Genomic DNA, 18,301 nt, shown 5'->3' with positions numbered 1-18,301 from the left:
AGTCTCTTGATATCTCTTTCCTCAAACTTCATTACCCTAGGCACCTACAAGGCCCGGAGAAAAGCTGAAGTGTTAAACATGGAAACAGAAATATTTTTAAATACTGCCACGGAGCAGCTCAGCTTGCCTTCCCCACAAGGAGGCAGAAGGGGCTGAACTTTACGTTAAGCTCCGGGGGATGTTGCATGCGCTGGCTGTGTGGAACGCCCCAAGGGGTGAAAGATCAATTCAGCTTTGCTGAGCCGTGTCAGCGGTGGCTTTCTTTAAGATGCTGACATGGCTGTGGTTGACAGTCTGAAGAAATTTAACTGCTTTGATAAGATTAAAGGGGGCACCCAACCACGAATAGAAAACAAAACACAAGGCTGCTTAGAGGCTTGATTGCATTGCTAGAAACAGGTTTTCAACTGGCAAAGTTACCAACACCCATTACCCATTAAAAAAAAAAAAAGGACAAAAAAGAAGAAATGAAAGCAAAGGAAAGGAAAAAAAAAGCCAAAGTTCTCATAAAAACTACTCCACTAATTTAGAACACTTATCAGCTACTCTGACTGATACTGTAAAAAAAAGTTTGGCTACTGCCAATTAAAGGCACATCATATCTATTGTCTCTAACCCCTTTGAGAAGTGTAATGGCACCAATTAAAAATCCACATGGGATCATGGAAGGAATAACAGCTTTTATGGATCTGTTGAGAAAAATAATAAAGTTTGTATTTTCTCCAGAAATTTTTTAAAAAAATCTAAAAATAAATAATTGCTGTTGATGTCCATACAATGTAAAAAAAATTTAGTCCAATTAAATTTAGCAATATGTACCCAAATATGACCTATACTCTCAATTTAAAAAATCAACCAAGAAGTGTCGGACTGATGCCTTGACAATGATCATGGCCATTTAGCTTTGGTTGTAAGCAACTCAACTTAGTAACGTGGTACAGAACACAGCTTATTAAAGAGGTTATCAAAATATTCCCCAGGAATCCACATTAGCTGTTGCATGAAATAATAAAATATCTGGTTAGATATATTTGTTCACTATTTAAAAAAAGGAACTTGCGTTTGTGCTACTCTCAGTATCTAAATATCCACTTTTTAAAGATGTATCTTGTGAATTAGTTACAAAGCATTATCCTTCCAATTTCTACTTATAATAGTAATGAATGAGTGAATTATTAATTATATGAAATCATATAAACTGATTCCTCTATGTACCCATTACTGTTCTAGATTCTAGGTTCTAGGGCTTCATCAATGAAAAGAAGCAAAAGTTCCTTCTCTCAAAGGATCTTAAATTGAGAGGGAGGGCCAGTAGATGGAGGGAGTAAGATAAGAAAAAGTCAACATCACTAGCAAGTAAACTATCTGGTATTTTAGAAGATGATACACTCACTCTACAGAAGAAAAGGAAAAGGAGGGTAGGGGGAAAGGGTGTGATGCTTGTTGCGCCATTAAATAAGGTGGTCATGGTAAGCTTCGTCGAGAAGGAGAGATTTGAATTAAGGCTAGAAATGAAGAAACTGTGTGTGCCTGTGTCTGTGGAGGGGGTGTGAGGGGATTTCAAACAGAGGGAACAGTTAGTGCAAGGCTCTAAGGCCAGTGTGGGTCTGGAGTGTTCAAGGAAAGCAAGGCAGATGGATTGGCAGGAGATTGTGATGGAAATGGAGAAAAATCGGGAGTCAAGTCAGAGAGGGAATTGGGAGCCAGATTATGTGTGTTTTGTAGCCCTTTGAAAGGACTGATTTGCTCTGATGGAAGTAAGGAATCATTAGAAGATTTTGAGCAGAGAAGCGACATGATCTGACTTACGTCTTCAAAAGATGAGTCTGCAGGGTACACAGAAGCAGGAAAACCATGAGGAAGCTATTTCAGTAATCCAGGAGAGCTGGCTCAGACTAGGTGGTAGAAATAAAGATGATAGGAAATATTCAGATTCTGGATAAATTTTGTTTCAACTTTTATTTTGAGCTTACAGAAATTCGCAAAAGTAGACCGAGAATTGTTGTATACTCCTCATCCAGCTTTTCCTAATGCTAACTCCTTATATAACCATAGCATGATGATCAAAACCAAGAAATTAACACCAACACCCTACTATTAACTAAATTCCAGACTCTATTCAAACTTCACCAGTTTTTCTAATGTCTTTTTCCTGTTCCAGGATACTGTCCAGAATCCCATCTTGCATTTACCTGTTATTTCTTCTCGGTCTTCTCCAATCTGGGACAGTCCTTAGTCTTTCTTATCTTTTGTAATATTATCTCTTTTAAAAAGCACCAGTCAGGGGTTTCCTGGTGGCGCAGTGGTTGAGAGTCCGCCTGCCGATGCAGGGGACGTGGGTTCGTGCCCCGGTCTGGGAAGACCCCACATGCCGCGGAGCGGCTGGACCTGTGAGCCATGGCTGCTGAGCCTGTGCGTCCAGAGCCTGTGCTCCGCAATGGGAGAGGCCACAACAGTGAGAGGCCCGCGTACCGCAAAAAAAAAAAAAAAAAAAAAAAGCACCAGTCAGGTATTTTGTAAAACGTCCTTCAATATGAGTTTAATGTTTTCTCATGATTGGAATGAGTTTATGCATTTTTGTAAGAATACCAAAGAAATGACATATACTTTTCAGTGCATAATATCAAGGGGTTCATGATATTGATAATTTTATTATTAACTTTGATCACTTGGTTATGGTGGTGTCTTCCAGATATCTCCACTGTAAAGTTAATAATTTGATACTATACACATCTATTTCTCCTCAAATATCTGTCCATTAATTTTAGTATCCATCAGTGGATTATTATCTGCAACAATTATTACTGTGGTGCTTGGCTAATAATGATTTTCCATTTCTTTTCTACATTTATTAATTAAAACGACATGGTAAGGAAAAGTTGTCTCTTCTCCCCTATGTATTTATTGATCCTATTATTTGTTGATGGGTTCATAGAAATTTATCTTATTCTATGGGTTAAAATCCAATGCTATCATTTTTTTAACATCTTTATTGGAGTATAATTGCTTTACATTGTTTTGTTAGTTTCTGCTTTATAACAAAGTGAATAAGCTATGCGTATACATATATCCCCATATCCCCTCCCTCTTGTGTTGCCCTCCCACCCTCCCTATGCCACCCCTCTTTATTTTGTGCTCAAGTTTTTCAGCTTTGACTACTGGGAGCTTTTTTCAGGTTGGCAGCCCTGTTCTTCCTATAAGCTGCCATTCCTTTTTGATCACGTTCTTATTTCTGGTACTACGAGATATTTCAGGCTCATCTTGTACTGTCCCTACCCCGGCCCTGTAATCTACCACTTCTCCAGTGAACCCTGGTTTCTTTTATTAGAAATGGTGTTTAAAAACCATGATCAAGGCACTAGGTAAGCTGGTGTGCTCAGTGCTACTTGATTTCATCTTCTAGAGCCTCTCAGTGAACAGAGCTGGGTTGCTTTTTTTTTTTAATTTTTTATTGGAGTGTAGTTGCTTTATTATGTTGTGTTAGTTTCTGCTGTACAGCAAAGTGAATCAGCTATACGTGTACATATATCCCCTCTTTTTTGGATTTTCTTCCCATTTAGATCACCACAGAGCATTGAGTAGACTTCCCTGTGCTATATACAGTAGGTTCTCATTAGCTATCTATAGTATTTTATACATAGTAGTACATATATGTCAATCCCAATCTCCCAACTCATCCCACCCACCTCTTTCCCCCTTGGAATCCATACATTTGTTCTCTACATCTGTGTCTCTATTTCTGCTTTGCAAATAAGTTTAGAGCTGGGTTGCTTTGTATGTTGGTTTTGAAAATTCTAACGCTAGTCTAGTCCTTTTGGCTTTAATGGACCATCTTCAAAGCCCTTTAAAATTTTTTTGTTTGACTCTCTTCCTTAGGTGTCTTCTAACTTATTCTTCACTTATCAGGTAATTTTTGTTTTCTTTCATTTCTTCCTGAGTTCAATGAACTCTTTTTTCATTTCTCTCAGTTTTTAGTCCACTTGGGCACTGAGTTTTTTGAATTTCTGATTCAGGGTGAATACCCATATCCTCAAATGCTTTTTTGAGTTTACTTAATTCTGTATGGAGTGTAGATTTACACTTTTCTTTTGTTTCATGATTATTTTCCAGGGGAATTTTTGTCTGTATATTAGTGTGATATATTGTTTCCTTATTTTTTTTACAATAGTTCTCTATGAATTTTACTTGCCTTTTGTTCATTTTCATGATATGGGGTTTTTACATGATTCCTAAGTAAGTGATTTTTCTTCTAGTAAAATCTAGGCACTTAAATGGGCTTTTGTTTGTTCATTTTGTTTTGTTAGAGGGGGAAGTTGTTGTGAACTTTCCAATTTTACAGTTCTCTTTTGCCTTAAGAACTTTACATTTTCCCCATTCCCCCACCTCCAACCACCACCAGATTTCCAAAAGACACTTCTTCCTCCCTTTTTATCTTTTTTCTCCCCCAGAAGCTATGCCTGTGGTTTTAAATTATATTCAACCCTTAAATCGCTTTAAATTTCACACCTGGAACTTTACAGACGCCCTGATTCTTTAAATCATGTGTGCTTTGAAATTCCTTTCCTGTAGTGAGCGCTCTGATCTACCTGGTTACTTTTATTGTAATTCAGATTTTGTGTTGATTTGATCTTTCTGATGTCTATCCCAATGCTCATGATTTGCTAGCACACTTCTTTTGTTTTCTTGACAGTTTTCTCTACCTTTGCTTACTGGAAATTTTTGTGGTTGGGCAGGAGTTGGCAGAAATGTGAGGAATTAGAGTTCTGGCTCTTGTCATTTTTTTTCTCTTTCTACTCACAGTTATTTCGAAGTTTCTGTAGTCTCTGTTATCAAGTCATGTGGAGGGTTATGTTTTGTATAGGATTTTTGTACTTGTGAAACTACTTTGTATTTTGGGGGAGAAAAATGTAGGAAGTTGATTAAAGTATAACCTTTGTTTTTCTTTAGCCACCTGGATGACTTCTGAAATTTTTGATAAATTTTCAAAATATAGCCAATAGGATTTCCTAAGAGATTATATGTACGATATAAGAGAATAAAGGGATTCAAGGGTGATTCCAAGACTTTTTGCCTAAAAAACTGGAAAGATGGAGTTGCAACCTAATTATTTAGAGAAGACTTTAGAAGAGAAAGTTTTGGAGGATAAATAAATAATAATATCAGTGTCATTCTGGACCAGCTAGTCATAGTTTTGACTGATGGAACACCTTCTATCTGGAACATTGATGACCTTATGGAAGAAGGAAGAGAAATGGTGAGCCATGTTTCTGCTCAGAAGTGACATACATGATAACTTCCTGCATTTCATTGGCTTAAGCAGGTCATGGGAATGGGACTGACATAAATGAAGAAAAGAAATGTAATTGATTTGTTTAGTTCATATCCCTTCAGCTTGGTGATAGAGGACCTGCTATTTTAATGCCATTTTTCCAACCTTGGATATCCCCTGACTTAATCTTCTTCTACCAGTGTCTATGCAGCTAATTACATGGCAGTCCTTTGGAGTACAGATGTCAGAGCAATAAAGGGATACACTCATAGAGATGGACATATTTACTTGCAAGTACACTTTAGGTTACTCTCCAATTTTATTCTTAAATTTGATCTAGTAGATACTGGTAGATACTGGTAGAAAAGTATCACCTTGAGCAAGGTGGACTTAAACACAGACAAATACTATTAAAAATTAAGTTTAATCAAGTTTCAATTATCTTTAAGATAGTTTTAATAACACATAATAGAAAAATGTGGTATTTCAATACAAGTCACATCTGCCACTGGAAAGCATTCTAGACATTTGCTTGGTGGCATAGTATAGCTTCTCTATTTCTATATTTTTCCCTGATACTAATATTAAAATTATTCTGTATTCCATTCATTCATCCAAAAAATTTTTATTGATACCCAATTATGTGCCAGGGCTTTGTGCAAGGTGTAAAGGGATATTTGGTTTTCCTGAACAAGCTTGCAGTCTAGTGGTGAGATATTTATTAAACAAATAATTTTACAAATAACCAACTATTATTATAAGGAAGCTTCTCAGCCTACTAGTTGGAAAATCTGATGATACACAGATTGCTTGTGGGTGACCATAAACCAGAAACTTACAAAGTAAAATGAAAACTGTAAAAGAGATTAAAAGTTTCCTATGAATACTCTGTAATACACACAATTTGGAGAGAGATTCTCCAAACAGAGAATTTATCTACATAAAGAGATACATCATAAAGCTGGCACATCATAGGCACTTCTGATGGTATGTTTCACAAAAAGTGTATGCTTAATTAGTATCCAAAGCAAATGGCAATGTTAATACAACATTTAAAGCAAAAAAAATTGTCTTACTGGTGTCTAAGATGTATGAGTTAACAATTTGGAGAGTTTTTGAGTTCGCTTAGTCCTCAGGTCTTTTATTCAAATTATTCAAAGCTTTACAGAGTTAGAAACGTTTCCTGATGAGATGGATGTAGAAGACATTTTTATTTCTAGGGAGTTGTTAATTAACTTGGTTACCTTAAGCAAATAACAACCTCTCTGGGTGTCAGTTTTCTCAACTCTAAAATGAGCAATTGAATTGGATGATCTAAGCTTCCTTATAGCTATGCTTGCTAAATGCTTCAAAGGATTGAAGCAGATTGAAAGGCAGTACATATCATAACCCACACCTACCTGCACTCCATTCTTAAGCAAACCAGGTACTTGTGCCATTTAATGTTTTTTTCCTATGTTTTTACTCTCACTATAATTCATCTGATATCATTAAAGTAATTAGGCACCTATGTAAAAGCTCACCATTGGCTTAATTATACTAATATTTAAATGAAAGTTTTATTATTCTAAAAAATGTCCGAAGAATCAATATAACACCAGGTAATACAGATATGAAAAATTATAAAGGCTTTATTTGATATATATGTATGTATACATATGTATCTATATATATATTCACTTTTCTACATGCTAAGTGAGTATTTTTCATGACCCTACACTTTTCTACTATAAGAGAGTTCTGAGAGATCCTGTGATGAACAAAAATAAGTAAGTTTGTTTTTGCTAAGAATGCCAGGTCCCATCTTTCTCAGAAAAATAATTTAACACTTTTTAGTTTGTATATGGTCACTTGCACACATCACTAAGCCTCGGGATATTTTGAGTCCATCTGTTAGATACTCAGACATCTCCATCAATCACATAGCAGATGCTGTTCAGTCAGAACCTTTGGCTCTCTTCCCTGATTTTTGGTTGGAACAGCGGGCCAGTTAGGGGTTTTGGAGGCAGTACTTCAATTTCTAATGGATCCACTTGCCCATGCAAGGCAGCCACCTGATGCTCTCGTGATATCTATTCAGCCAGGTTTTCTCACCCACTTTGGTGCCAGAAAGCTGTGGCCTAGATGGACCTTAAGTGACTACTCCCAGACCACTCTTTACACGCCAGACCTTTAGGAATGCTTGTTGGTTCAGGAAGCTTCTCAGTAGATCTCCTCTGACTTGTAGCTAAAATTCTAGATCTGACCTGAACTTAGAATTCTAACAAGTCCTCAAGAGAACCTGAGTTCTTTCACAGGGATTTGGAATGGCTCCTGGCTATCTGAATTCTGTCAAGAAGCCAGACAAGTTTCGATAGTTCTGGGCATATTCAGTTATTTAAGAAGACATTTATTTTGGCTGATAGTTTCAAAGTAGATATATGTGTCAAATGTAGGGCTAAATATTTCTTTATGAATTTTTTAATGTAAATTCTCACACAACTGCCTTCAAGTAGATGTTTTTAGTATTCACATTTTGCAGAGAAACTGATTTTGAGAGAAGCTAAGTAACTTGCTCAAGCTTGCAAGTAATGTAGTCAGGAACTTAAACCCAGAACTGTCTAACTTTAAAAGGCTCTAATATGAAGAGTCCTATCGGAATTTCAGACTCTCTCTACTTTTGTTCTCTCAGTACAGAAGATGATCAGAAACCTGGAGGCAGATTTAGGGGTACAGGAAGATCTTTGTTCTTTTGGATACATTTTTGAATTACACAGAGCTAGGCAAAATTCTGGCTCTGTCAATTACTAGATGTGCTATACTGTACTTCTCTGAATTTCAATGTCTTTATTTGTAAAAAAGGGATGCTAGTACATGTCTTACATGTTTATTACCAAGATTACATATGTTAATGTATATAAAACTCTTAGTAAATAACTCTTAGCAAATAACTTAGTAAATTGGCATCAAGCCTGATAAATAAGTATTGATTTCTTTCCTTTTCTTCCCAGATGGCTCAAAGCCAACTGGACATTCTTTGGGATAAACTGGAGCCTTATGGGTTCAGGAACCACTTGGAGGACCAAGAGATCTTATGGTTTATCTCTCTTCCTCTTGGTGAACTCTTTCTCAGTATCAAACATCAAATACTACTTTCTTCTGAAGCTTTCTCTAATACTTTCCGCAAAGTTAGTCTAGGCTTCCTATGTGTTCGAGGGATTGTGGTGCTTATTGCCATGCCAGTCTCCCCCACCAGACTAAGATTGACTGAGAATGGAATATAGGTTATCTCACTGCATAGCACATAATATGTGCCCAATAAGTGAGTGAATGAACTCCTAGAGCAATTATGCTTGCTTTGAACATTTTCACAATAGTTTTGATAACCTATCACTGAACAGCAAATTTTTTGAATCTCGTTTTATTAGTCTTAAATCCTGTGAGGTATAAGACAATAAATGCAGAGACTTTTAAATCTCTAATAGATCTAGGTATTTCTAACTGAAATAGACCCACAAATAGTTCTCTGCCACGGAATCAAATTCATGTAAATTATTAAAAGAGGACTTTCCCTTTGTGTCACTCTAGAGTCTGCTAAAGCAGGATTGTATACGATCTGAAATTAAATAAACTTACTTCACTCCTTGTTATCTTGTAGGATATATTCACTGGGGCCTAAGAGTGAGATAGAAATGGTGAAAATTCCTTCTGACCAAGGGACTTCCCTGGTGGTCCAATAGGTAAAGACTCTGAGCTCCCAATGCCGGGGATGCCGCAACTAAGACCCGGCGCAGCCAAAATAAATAAATAAATATTTAAAAAAATCTTTCTGACCAAGAATGTCTTTCTTCCTGGATATTAGAAGCATCAGAGAGCAGTGCCCCCCAAATGTGTCCTTTGGAGGAACATCACAAGAGGTGCTTTCTCTCTAACCATATCCTTTTATCCCCTCTTAGTATTCATCCTTGAGAATGAGTTCAAGCGTAACAGCCATATTAGGGCCAAAATATGCTGCTCAGTCTTCAGGTAAAGGAATGATTTAACTAGCTCCTTGCTTTATTTGGACTTTATATCTAGAGGCAGCTCACGAGTACTTTGATCCCTAGATAATCCATGTCTTTAAGTTAAGGTAATCAATTAACTTAATGAAATTGCTATTTCTGACTCTATTAGAACATGAAGGCATTTTATAATGACTGATTATTAATATTAAGAAAAATGAATGATAGTATGATTCTGAGCTTTTTGTTTGTTTGTTTGTTTTTTGCAGTACGTGGGCCTCTCACTGTTGTGGCCCCTCCCGTAGCGGAGCACAGGCTCCAGACGCGCAGGCTCAGCAGCCATGGCTCACGGGCCCAGCTGCTCCGCGGCATGTGGGATCTTCCCAGACTGGGGCATGAACCCGTGTCCCCTGCATCGGCAGGCGGACTCTCAACCACTGCGCCACCAGGGAAGCCCCTGAGCTTTTTTTAAACTTTAATTTTATTTATTCTTTTATACAGCAGGTTCTTATTAGTTATCCATTTTATACATATTAGTATATACATGTCAATCCCAATCTCCCAATTCATCACACCACTACCACCCCTCCCCTCACAACTTTCCTCCCTTGGTGTCCATACATTTATTCTCTACATCTGTGTCTCTATTTCTGCCCTGCAAACTGGTTCATCTGTACCATTTTCTCAGTTCCACATATATGCGTTAATAAACGATATTTGTTTTTCTCTTTCTGACTTACTTCACTCTGTATGACAGTCTCTAGATCCATACACATCTCTACAAATGACCCAATTTTGTTCCTTTTTTATGGCTGAGTAATATTCCATTGTATATGTGTACCACATCTTCTTTATCCATTCATCTGTCGATGGGCATTTAGGTTGCTTCCATGACCTGGCTATTGTAAATAGTGCTGCAATGAACATTGGGGTGCATGTGTCTTTTTGAATTATAGTTTTCTCTGGGTATATGCCCAGTAGTGGGATTGCTGGGTCATATGGTAGTTCTATTTTTAGTTTTCTAAGGAACCTCCATACTGTTCTCCATAGTGGCTGTACCAATTTACATTGCCACCAACAGTGCAAGAGGGTTCCCTTTTCTCCACACCCTCTCCAGCATTTGTTGTTTGTAGATTTTCTGATGATGCCCATTCTAACTGGTGTGAGGTGATACCTCATTGTAGTTTTGATTTGCATTTCTCTAATAATTAGTGATGTTGAGCAGCTTTTCATGTGCTTCTTGGCCATCTGTATGTCTTCTTTGGAGAAATACCTATTTAGGTCTTCTGCTAATTTTTTGATTGGGTTGTTTGTTTTTTTAACATTGAGCTGCGTGAGCTGTTTATATATTTTAGAGATTAATCTTTGCCTGTTGATTCATTTGTAAATATTTTCTCCCATTCTGAGGGTTGTCTTTTTGTCTTGTTTATGGTTTCCTTTGCTGTGCAAAAGCTTTTAAGTTTCATTAGGTCCCATTTGTTTATTTTTGTTTTTATTTCCATTACTCTAGGAGGTGGATCAAAAAAGATCATACTGTGATTTATGTCTAAGAGTGTTCTTCCTATGTTTTCCTCTAAGAGTTTTATAGTGTCCTGTCTTACATTTAGGTTCTTTAGTCCATTTTGAGTTTATTTTTGTGTATGGTGTTAGGGAGTGTTCTAATTTCACTCTTTTACATGTAACTGTCCAGTTTTCTCAGCACCACTTATTGAAGAGACTGTCTTTTCTCCATTGTATATCCTTGCCTCCTTTGTCATAGATTAGTTGACAATAGGTGTGTGGGTTTATCTCTGGGCTTTTTATCCTGTTCCATTGATGTCTATTTCTGTTTTGGTGCTAGTATCATATTGTCTTGATTACTGTAGTTTTGTAGTATAGTCTGAAATCGGGGAGTCTGATTCCTCCATCTCCGTTTTTTTCCCTCAAGACTGCTTTGGCTATTCCGAGTCTTTCTTGTCTCCATACAAATTTTAATATTTTTGGTTCTAGTTCTGTAAAAAATGTCATTGGTAATTTGATAGGGATTGCGTTGAATCTGTAGATTGCTTTGGGTGGTATAGTTATTTTCACAATATTGATTCTTCCAATCCAAGAACATAGTATATCTCTCCATCTTTTTGTATCATCTTTAATTTCTTTCATCAGTGTCTTACAGTTTTCTGCATACAAGTCTTTTGTCTCCCTAGGTAGGTTTATTCCTAGGTATTTTATTCTTTTTGTTGCAATGGTAAATGGCAGTGTTTCCTTTCTCTTTCAGATTTTTCATCCTTAGTGTATAGGAATGCAAGAGATTTCTGGGCATCCTGCAACTTTACCAAATTCATTGATTAGCTCTAGTAGTTTTCTGGTGGCATCTTTGGAATTCTTTATGTATAGTATCATGTCATCTGCAAACAGTGACAGTTTTACTTCTTCTTTTCCAATTTGTATTCCTTTTATTTTTTTTCTTCTCTGATTGCCATGGCTAGGACTTCCAAAACTATGTTGAATAATAGTGGCAAGAGTGGACATCCTTGTCTTGTTCCTGATCTTAGAGGAAATGCTTTCAGTTTTTCACCATTGAGAATGATGTTTGCTGTGGGTTTGTGGTATATGGCCTTTATTATGTTGAGGCAGGTTCCATCTATGCCCACTTTCTGGAGAGTTTTTATCATAAATGGGTGTTGAATTTTGTCAAAAGCTTTTTCTGCATCTACTGAGATGATCATATGGTTTTTATTCTTTAATTTGTTAATATGGTGTATCACATTGATTGATTTGTGTATATTGAAGAATCCTTGCATCCTTGGGATAAATCCCACTTGATCATGGTGTATGATCCTTTTAATGTGTTCTTGGATTCAGTTTGCTAGTACTTTGTTGAGGATTTTTGCCTGTATATTCATCAGTGACATTGGTCTGTAATTTTCTTTTTTTAGTATCTTTGTCTAGTTCTGTTATCAGGGTGAAGGTGGCCTTGCAGAATGAGCTTGGGAGTGTTCCTTCCTCTGCATTTTTTTTGGAAGAGTTTGAGAAGGATGGGTGTTAGCTCTTCTGTAAATGTTTGATAGAATTCACCTGTGTAGCCATCTGGTCCTGGACTTTTGTTTGTTGAAAGGTTTTTAATGACAGTTTCAATTTCAGTGCTTGTGATTGGTCTGTTTATATTTACGAGTTCTTCCTGGTTCAGTCTTGGAAGTTTATACCTTTCTAAGAATTTGTCCATTTCTTCCAGGTTGTCTATTTTATTCGCATCATAGCGTTGCTTGTAGTAGTTTCTTAGGATGCTTTGTATTTCTGTGGTGTCTGTTGTAATTTCTCTGTTTTCATTTCTAATTTTATTGATTTGAGTCCTCTCTCTCTTTTTCTTGATGAGTCTGGCTAATGGTTTATCAATTTTGTTTATCTTCTCAAAGAACCAGCTTTTAGTTTTATTGATCTTTGCTATTGTGTTCTTTGTCTCTATTTCATTTATTTCTGGTCTGATCTTTATGATTTCCTTCCTTCTACTAACTTTGGGTTTTGTTTGTTCTTCTTTCTCTAGTTCCTTTATGTGTAAGGTTAGATTGTTTATTTGAGATTTTTCTTGTTTCTTGAGTTAGGCTTGTATAGCTATAAACTTCCCTCTTAGAACTGCTTTTGCTGCATCCCTTAGGTTTTGGATTGTCGTGTTTTCATTGTCATTTGTCTGTAGGTATTTTTTGATTTCCTCAGTGATCTCTTGGTTATTTAGTAATGTACTGTTTAGCCTCCATGTGTTTGTGTTTTTAACATTTTTTCCCTGTAATTGTTTTCTAATCTCATAGTGTTGTGGTCAGAAAAGATGCTTGATATGAATTCAATTTTCTTATATTTACTGAGGCTTGATTTGTGACCCAAGATGTGATCTATCCTGGAGAATGTTCCATATACACCTGAGAAGACACTGTAATCTGCTGTTTTTGGATGGAATGTCCTATAAATATCTATTAAGTCTATCTTGTCTTTTGTGTCATTTAAAGCTTGTGTTTCCTTATTTATTTTCTGTTTGGATGATCTGTCCATTGGTGTAAGTGAGGCATTAACGTCCCCCACTATTATTGTGTTACTGTCAATTTCCTCTTTTATAGCTGCTAGTAGTTGCCTTATGTATTGAGGTACTCCTATGTTGGGTGCATATATATTTATAATTGTTATATCTTCTTCTTGGGTTGATCCCTTGATCATTATGTAGTGTCCTTCCTTGTCTCTTGTAACATTCTTTATTTTAAAGTCTATTTTATCTGATACGAGTATTGCTACTCCAGCTTTCTTGTAATTTCCATTTGCATGGAATATCTTTTTCCATCCCCTCACTTTCAGTCTGTATGTGTCCCTAGGTCTGAAGTGGGTCTCTTGTAGACAGCATATATATGGGTCTTGTTTTTGTATCCATTCAGCAAGCCTGTGTCTTTTGGTTGGAGCATTTAATCCATTAACGTTTAAGGTAATTATCAACATGTATGTTCCTAATACCATTTTCTTAATTGTTATGGGTTTGTTTTTGTAGGTCCTTTTCTTTTCTTGTGTTTCCCACTTAGAGAAGTTCCTTTAGAGTTTGTTGTAGATCTGGTTTGTTGGTGCTGAATTCTCTTAGCTTTTGCTTGTCTGTAAAGTGTTTGATTTCTCTGTCAAATGTGAATGAGATCCTTGCTGGGTAGAATAATCTTGATTGTAGGTTCTTCCTTTTCTTCACTTTAAGTATATCATACCACTGCCTTCTGGCTTGTAGAGTTTCTGCTGAGAAATCAGCTGTTAACCTATGGGAGTTCCCTTGTATGTTGTGATTTTTCCTTTGTTGCTTTCAATAATTTTTCTTTGTCTTTAATTTTTGTCAATTTGATTACTATGTGTCTCAGCGTGTTTCTCCTTGGGTTTATCCTGCATGGGACTCTCTGCATTTCCTGGACTTGGGTGGCTATTTCCTTTCCCATGTTAGGGAAGTTTTTGACTATAATCTCCTCAAATATTTTCTCGGGTCCTTTCTCTCTCTCTTCTCCTTCTGGGACCCCTATAATGCAAATGTTGTTGCATTTAATGTTGTCCCAGAGGTCTCTTAGGCTGTCTTCATTTCTTTTCATTCTTTTTTCTTTATTCTGTTCCATGGCAGTGAATTCCAGCATTCTGTCTTCCAGGTCACTTATCCGTTCTTCTGTCTCAGTTATTCTGCTATTGATTCCTTCTAGTGTATTTTTCATTTCAGTTATTGTATTGTTCATCTCTGTTTGTTTGTTCTTTAGTTCTTCTAGGTGATTTTTAAACACTTCTTGCATCTTCTCGATCTTTGCCTCCATTCTTTTTCTGAGGTCCTGTATCATCTTCATTATCATTATCCTGAATTCTTTTTCTGGAAGGTTGCCTATCTCCACTTCATTTAGTTATTTTTCTGGGGTTTTATCTTGTTCCTTCATCTGGTACATAGCCCTCTGCCTTTTCATCTTGTCTGTCTTTCTGTTAATGTAATTTTTGTTCCACAGGCTGCATGGTTGTAATTCTTCTTGCTTCTGCTGTCTGCCCTCTAATTCTGAGCTTTAATTTTCAATATAATATAAATAAGAGGATGTTAATTATTGTGGCTAAGTGATCAATATGAAATGCCAAACAGGGCATTCATCTTCCAAAACTCTTTTGGGAAACTGAATTACCTGCTTTTCCTCTCTTCATTGACAATCTATTTTGTATGGCTTCGCCTTGAAGCAATGATGAAGAATATATTTACTTTTAACAGTTTGGTTCCTATGAAGTGCTCATTAGAGGAGTTTTAAAAGAACAGCTGTTTTTCTGTGTCATGGTTAAGACTCTATTCATTTTCCCTTAGAAGTTGGCACCAATTAATAACTTGTATTAATTGATAATAATTCAAAAGACCAAATATTGGTTTTCTAGGCTAGAATTGATGGAGAATGAGGGGGATTATTTTTTATTCTTAATACAAAAAAAACCTAAGCTCAAAACACTTAAGCGTACAAATGAGCATCTTATCTTGAATTTGGGATTCCAACCTATCACTGAAAATGAGGTACTCTCTGAGTAATAGAAACTCTAGCCTAGTGCGTTAAAGAAGCAAACGTTCAGTCTCTCACATAGAAATACAGAAACAGTCCACGGAAAGTCCATTTCCACAAGACATCAAGTTTATTCTCTTTTTATTCCACCATGATAGCACTTGACACCCATCCTCACCTCATGGTCCAAGAGGACTCTGGATATCCAGCCATATTTTCTAGATTTCATTCTGAAATAAAGCAGGTAGGTAGAAGGGGAAGAAATCTCCCTTTCCTGTGAGGGACATTTTAGGAAGTCTGCTCAGGTACCATTTACCAGGACTTAGTCTCATGGGCCACATGGCTGTGGCCTGAGGCTACTGCAGAGAGGAAAGTGCAGAAATAGAATTAGGAGTCTTTGTATGGCTATAATAATTAAAACTATGGACCTGACATAGTGAAGGAAACAATAAAAACTACAGATATTTCTAAGAGCTTGTTATGTGCCAGGCATTAAACTAAGTGCGTTATATACTTTTTTTCATTTAATATTTAGAATAACTATATGCAAATGAGGAAAACAAGGCTCAGAGATGTTAAGTAATGTAACAAGGCTATATGACAGTGGCAATACCAGATCTGAACCCAGATTACTCCATACTGTATTATTTTGCTGAAGTAACAATAGATTAGTAGAGCAGAATAGAGAGCATATATAATAATTTAATATAAAGTCAAGCTGTAAGTCATTCATCAGGCAAAAATGATTATAGAATTTGTGATACTGGGATAATTGGTTTTCTATTTAGGAAAAAGCTGAGTAACATTCTCAACTCATAGCATACAACAAGATTAATTTTATATGCATTTTTAGAAACCCTAAACTGTAAAGTATGTCAATAAAATATGTAAGTATATCTGCTTTAATACTGACTCAGCAAGGAGCTTTTTTTTTTTTAAGCATCTCTATTGGAGTATAATTGCGTTACAATGGTGTGTTAGTTTTTGCTAAATAACAAAGTGAATCAGCTATACGTATACATATATCCCCATATCCCCTCCCTCTTGTGTCTCCCTCCTACCCTCCCTATCCCACCCCTCTAGGTGGACACAAAGCACCGAGCTGATCTCCCTGTGCTATGCGGCTGCTTCCCACTAGCTATCTATTTTACATTTGGTAGTGTATATACGTCCATGCCACTCTCTCACTTCGTCTCAATTTACCCTTCGCCCTCCCTGTGTCCTCAAGTCCATTCTCTACGTCTGCGTCTTAACATATGTGTGAAGAATAAAATACAAATGAAAAAATTGATTTGACTTTAAAACTGTCCAAAAAATAAGAAAAAGTAAACTTGAACTAGGAAAGAAAATTTAAAACAAACAAAATACTTAGAATAAATTTTAATTTTTTATACATCAAAATTTCATTCCAATCTGAACACACTAAATATTGGCAAAGATCATGAACAATAAACAGGAAACATAACACAAATGAATAATAAATATAGGACACATTTAATATGAAAAAATAAATGTTATTTTTCACTTATTAAAAATTAGCAAAATTAGAAAGCTAATTATAGTTATGTTACAGTATTTCTGTGTATCCATAGGACTGTTCTGAAAATACAGTTGAGCAGTATCCCTCAAGCTTCCCTGAAGAAACCATACTTTTTAACTCAAAACCTTGACCACTTAATACATCTTTATAAATCTAAGGATATAGTGAGAAATATAGTTAAAGATTTATTTCCAGCTGTGTTTATCAGAGCATCGTTTATAGGCACACAATAAGAATATGTGTACTGTTTAATGACAACACAAACAGTATATTGTGGGCAAGACTGTAGTCTACAGAGCCAAAAATTTAGTTCCATTGCATACTAGCTATGAGGCCATGAGAGAATTGTCTAACCTTTCCACGTCTCTGTTTCCTTAGCTGTAAAATGGGCATAATAATAGTAATAATAATATCTACTTCATGGAACAGTTCTGAGAGTAAAATTTTATTAATATATGTAACAATACTTAGAATAGGAATTTGTACAAAGAAAGGGCTATTGTTTCAATTATTGTAATTATCATTATTATTTTATGATTATTCTTATGGTGTATACATAGGATGGGCTTCTATTTAGCAAAGAAAATAAAAGCTGTTCTTAAAATGAATGACATGGAATTACTTAATGAAATGCTAAGAAATATACAAATTATATAAATACTATTTTCCTATTTTAGTAAAGAAGCTATAGTTATTGATTAAAGACTGGAAGAAAATTTGAGAAAATGTGAACAGTGATTGTCTGTGGGATTATAAGTGATGGAATTCACTGTATCAGCAGACTTAAGAAGAAAAACCTCAGAGTCATCACAATAGATACAGAACACGCATTTGGTAAAATCAACATCCATTCATGATAATAACTCTCAGCAAACTAGAAGTAAAAAGGAAATTCTTCCACTTCATACATGGCATCAGTTGAAAAACCTACAATTAACATCATACCTTATAAATGAAAAACTGAGTTTTTTTCCCCCAAAGATAGTAAACAAAGCAAGAATGTCTGCTCTCAGTACTCCTATTCAACATTATACTAGAAGTCCTAGACAGTGCAATAATGCATGAATATTTTGTAAAAGGTAAACAGACTAGAAGTGAAGAAATGAAACTGTCTTGATTTGCAGATGATGTGATTGTCAATGTAGGGAATTTCAAATAATTTATAAAAAAATACTATTAGATCTATTAAGTGAATTTAACAAAGTTGCAGGATATAAACTCAACATACAAAACTATAGTCTATTGTATTTCTATATGCTACCTATATATAATTGCAAATTGTAACTTTTTTTTTTAAGTTTTATTTAAAGTAGCACCCTTAAAAGGGAAATACTTATGGATAAATCTAATAAAGTATGTTAAAGTTTTGTGTAGTTTTATGCTGAAAACTATATAATCTTGAGAGAAGTCAAACAAGATTTAAATAAATGGTAAGATATACTAGATTAGTATTAGAACTAAAATGAGCTAGTTCTAAAATTTATTTGGAAAAATAAAGAGCACTGTATAG

The sequence above is a fragment of the Mesoplodon mirus genome (genome assembly GCF_964341445.2).
Source record: "Mesoplodon mirus genome assembly, chromosome: 13".
Lineage (NCBI taxonomy): Eukaryota > Metazoa > Chordata > Mammalia > Artiodactyla > Ziphiidae > Mesoplodon > Mesoplodon mirus.
Note: the sequence above shows the minus strand (reverse complement) of the source record.